Raw genomic sequence first — 5,321 nt, forward strand, 5'->3', positions numbered from 1 at the left:
CTTAGTGGAAATGTATTATTTTGTTTAACCAAAAATTATTGCAGTGTCTGTTTTACAAGTATTTTAATTGAATGTGGTCTGATGAACTCGTTACACTTGTGCCCTCTCGACGTAAATATTCCCGACAAACTCGCATAGCAAAAAAAATCACACCCCTTCACTGACTTTACTAAAGTTATAATTTTCAGTAGTAAATAGTATGAATGAATTTATTTTTGTTTTTAATGAAAATAATGCATCGTAAAAATTATAACAATAAAAGAAAAGTTAATTTTTTACAGGGACATTACGAAAAAATGCCTTAAAATACATATCAATGAATTCGATATAACTCGAAGAAAAATTGATTTCTCGAACTACCGATATCATCATGGAATTAAGCATTGTTTATTTAATATTTTCACACAAAAAATAATCCCAAAATATATTTGTACTTTTTTTAAATTACAGGTTTCACATAATTTTTATATTTTTAAGATTCTAATATTTTTCTTGCTTGTATGAATGTGAAACTTTCGGCATAATTTTTATATAATCTTGAAAAATAAATTTTTAAACAAATTTAATTTTGTGATGAAAAAATCCAAAACTGAGGAAGCTTGAAAAAAGCTTTATTTTAGTGAGAACTAAGCATGGAAAGAGGCAGTTTATTCAAAGAAAGAAGGAAAAAAAGAAAAACCAAGGGAAGTTACTCACTTCCGGATATTATAAGGGGAAGCTAAAGAGTTCATTCTTTTTTATTTTTTTTTCCAGCATATTCTCCGCAGCTCAGTGAAATTTGAGGCTGTACCATTTCTTGGGACGTAAGGCTATATGGAATCTCAGGCAAGTGGGGGGGGGGGCTCCGTTTAAGCTGGAAAAAAAAGAAAAGAAACAGAAGTTCAAAGTTGATAGTTTTCAGTTAAATATGGAGAGCTTTGACGAACTCTGGTAGAGCGTCGAAGATTCAACACCTCGTCGTCCTCTGATGATCCCCTCTGTCGATCATCTGAGTTGAGAGGAGTAGGAGCCGAATTCTCTAGGGTGGAGTTTTCAAGCGCACTTCGGAGAATCTGAATTGTTGGATTTCAGAGGTGCATTCTGTAGCCATTGGTTCTTCGCCACTGGATCTAGTTCTGCCTCCAAACTGCTCGTCCTATCACCCAATGGAGATAAGTGGCGTATGAATACTGCTGTCTCTCATCCATTATTGAAATGAACATGAGCATAGTTAGAATTGACTTCAAGTGGGTTTACGGTATCGACTAGGGGGCTCATATTTGCTTCCACGTACATGTTGCTTTAAAAGGACAGACTTAGCGTTTGTAAGCCAGGTGAGCATAAAATCTCCAATGGGCGATTTCCTTTGGAAATTGAAGAGACGTTCGTGTGGAGTAAAATTAGTGGAGGCAGAAAGCAATGAGCAAATGCTGTGGAGGGATACATTTAGTAGTCTTTCCCAATTTTTAGTATGAAGGTTTCTCGACCACAGGCTCACCGTTTGCCAGATGATACTGTTATCTTTCCAGTTGTCCGTTACCTTGAGGATTGAAGGCAGTTGTTCGACTAGTAGCAATGCCTTGAGAAAGCAAGAATTCCTTTAGTTCATCCAACACAAAAGCAGCTCCACAATCAGAATGTACAAGAGAAGGATTTCCAAATATGGAGAATAAATTAGTTAGGTGTTTCCGGACCATTGCAGCTGAAACATCGGCACAGAGAAAAGTGAAAGGAAAGCGTGAGTATTCAATCAATAACTGTCAATATGTATCAATTGCAAAAATTTGAAAGTAATGGTCCTTTGATGTCCACACTTAGATTCTTGTAAAAGCAAGTCAGCCTTTTGAAAGACTAAGGTGCCATCTTAAGGAACTTAGGTTTTACTTCAGAACAGACCCGGCAGGTTTTTGTAACTGCTCTTACATCTTCCACAAAGTACGGCAGATTTTTGGTTCTGATGAAATGTAGCGTCCTGCTTACTCTCGGATGACATAAGTCTGTGTGCAAAGAGTGTAATTTGTCAACGGTGGTAGAACAAATTTGAGATAAAGCGTCTGCAGCAAAATTTTGTTTCCCTGAGTGATAGGCAATATCATAGCTAAAACAGGCAAGTTCTAGCTTCCATCTCGTAATCTTTTCATTTTTTATTTTGCTCTTTCATTTGGGGTCGAACATAAGAGATTTTTGGTCAGTGAGAAACTTAAAATGCATCCCGAGCAGTAAATGTCGCCATTCTCGGATCACCGCTACAATTGCATAGGCCTTCTTTTCAACCACAGTATGCTTCTGCTTGGCTGAGGTTAAAGTTTTTGAGAAGAAGGCTATTGGCCAAGAGTTCTCGGTTAGAGAAGTAGCAATAGCATATTCTGAAGCATCGTTTCGACCTCAAGGGAGAGAGAAGAGTCAATGGCTATTAGGGACGATATAGCAATTTCTTTGAATTTCTAAAGGCGGCGGTTTATTCCTTAGTGAGAGGAAACTTGGTAATTGTGGTTAGGAAGTGTAATTTCTCAGAGAAGTTAGATATCCACTTTAAATAGTGAGAAAACATTACCATAGCTGGACGAAAAGAAGGAAGGTCTTGAGGTACAGGCAAGTCCGTCAATCTTTTGAGAGTCTGGTTGTGCCTAACCTTTGCTTTGAGTGTAGCCAAGCAAACCTACAGAAACAAGAGAGTAGTGATACTTGCTTTCGTTCAGTGTTAGTCCATACTATGCCACTGCCTTCATAAAACCTTTTAAATTATCATTCTCAGCCTGATTTTCTCCACAAACTGTAACATTGTCGATGTAGGCGAAGGTTCCTCGGAAATCATCCCATTTGATGATATAATCGATAACTCTTGCCAGCCAAATTTTCGATCGAAAACTGATTAAAAAGCTTGCTGTGTGTCTGAATACCCTTTATGTAAAATTTCAAATGTTTAGACCCAAAATTGGCTTAATAGTTCGCTAGATACCGCAAAGGAAAAGTCTTTGGAATTTTGACCCTTAGGAAGCCAAATTTTCAGAAAAGAACATTAAAAGGCTCGCCCTATGTCTGAATACACTTTATGTAAAATTTCAAATGTTTGGACCAAAAATTGGCTGAATAATTTGGTAGAGACCACAGGTCAATTTTTTTAACTTTGAGCCCAATTATGACCCCTTACCATTTATTGTTTTGGACTCAAATCAAATATAAGGTTAGATCCATGTCCAAGTAACTAAAATTTCAAGTGTTTAGACTCAAAATTGATGGAGGAACTTTGACCCCTTAAGAACTCAGGTGATAAGTCATCTCCCTCTCAGTACAGACCAATAAGTCTCCTGTGTGTCATGAGTAAGTTGCTGGAATCCATATTAAATAGAGAAATAGTCAACCACCTCAGCAGAAATAAAATTCTTAGTGACACGCAAAATGGTTTCCGTTCTGCAAGATCTACCGCAGATGTGTTATATCTCATAGGATTAGTGAATCTCTTGACAAAACCTTCCTTTCCAGGGCAATTGCTCTTGACATATCAAAGGCCTTCGACAAGGTATGGCATAAAGGCCTACTTCACAGCTACGGTATAACTGGAAATATTCTCTCTATCATTAAATTATTTCTCTCTGATAGGCTCATAAGAGTAGTGGTTGATGGACAAAAATCAGAGGCCTGCAATATTAATGCTAGAGTCCCTCAAGGGTCCATCCTGGGCCCAACTCTCTTCCTTATCTACATCAATGATCTCCCTAAACACATACTTAAATCATTCGTTGACATCTATGCTGATGACACGACCATCTACAGCAACACATCAAAGGCTGTAAATGACAAAGCTCTCTCTGATTCTCTCTCCTCTGATCTCGAACGAGTGGTTCAGTGGGGGAAGACGTAGCTGATTACCTTTAATGCATCTAAAACCAAACTCCTATCTTTACATCATCAACGCTCTGATCCCCATCTGGCATCAATTGAAATGGATGGCTCTCGTCTAGGAGAAGACTCAGCTTCTGGGCTTGACCTTCACTCCTGATCTGAAATCGAACACGTACATCAGGTCTGTTGCCAAGGTCGCTGGAAAGATGGTGGGATCCTTCTACAGCTCCAGAAGATATCTCACTACTGATGCAATTCTCTATCTATATAAAAGCCAAGTACATTCAAGGATGGAATACTACTGCCATATCTGAGCAGGAGCTGCTTAAAACAGCCTATCCTGCCTTGACAGACTACAAAATAGACTTCATAGCTTAGTGGGGGATGCCCTTTTCTCTTCCCTGCAACCTCTCTCCCACAGAAGAGACGTTGCAAGCCTATCTTTGTTTTATTGTTATTTCCATGGTAGGTGCTCGTCTGAACTCCAATCTCTGGTCCCCCCTCGCCAGTCTTTTATAAAAACACCCGTCTAGCTAAATCCACTGTCAAAACTTTCCCCACTCTTTATCTGTGCCTAAATCAAAACGTAGATTCCATGAACAAAGCTTCTTTCTTAGAACTGCACGCCTGTGGAACTCTGTTCCGTCTGCCTGCTTCTCTCCTGACTACAACTTGGATGTCTTCAAGTCCAATGTAAACAAATTCCTGATGAACTGCCCCCTTAAGTAGACAATTTAAATATCCACACTAACGTACTGTACTTACAATAACCCTTATCCCTGAGTGGCTTCCGGGCCTTGATAAGTGGTGACCACCTTGTAAAAAAAAAAAAAAAAAAAAAAAAAAAAGGTAAATTTCTGGCCGAAATCCGATTAGAAAGATTTTCTCAAATCTCAATATCCCTTATGTCATATCTCGAGTCTGTAGACAAAAAACTGACAGATTTATTTGGTAGGGAAGTGTACACAGACAAATATACACTTTCACACACACACACACACATTAAATTTACCTTTAATCTTATAAAAGCGCCGAACTCATCAACAAGTGGTGAAATGTAGCGAATACATTTAAAGTATCATTACTACACGGAGTGACTGAATCGATAGCAGTGTCAGAAACAAATCTTAAGAATGCGTTAAAGAAAAAAAAATTTTTTTTTAATTACATAATTCGACCTCCTATCTTTGCAAGCTTATGACTACTTGAAAAATGTAAGTCAGCCCTAATTTTTTTATTCAATTAAAGGAGCAAAGACCAAATTAAAAAATAACATGTTTAATAGCAAATTATGCAATATTTGTTTTTTTAAATCGGTTTTCTTTAAAAAAGATTTGAAGAAAATCAACGAAATTTTACTTACTTCGGTTATAAAAAAAAAAAAAAAATCGATATAAATTCGAAAAAAAAAAAATCACTTACCTATAAAAAAATATACTATTGAATGTTTAGTTCCATTCTTCAGAATTTATCCATATTTGTATTTTAAATTCCATTTA

Source organism: Euprymna scolopes, chromosome 35 (genome assembly GCF_053919585.1).
Source record: "Euprymna scolopes isolate OS-2025 chromosome 35, ASM5391958v1, whole genome shotgun sequence".
In the NCBI taxonomy this organism is placed as follows: Eukaryota; Metazoa; Mollusca; class Cephalopoda; order Sepiida; family Sepiolidae; genus Euprymna; species Euprymna scolopes.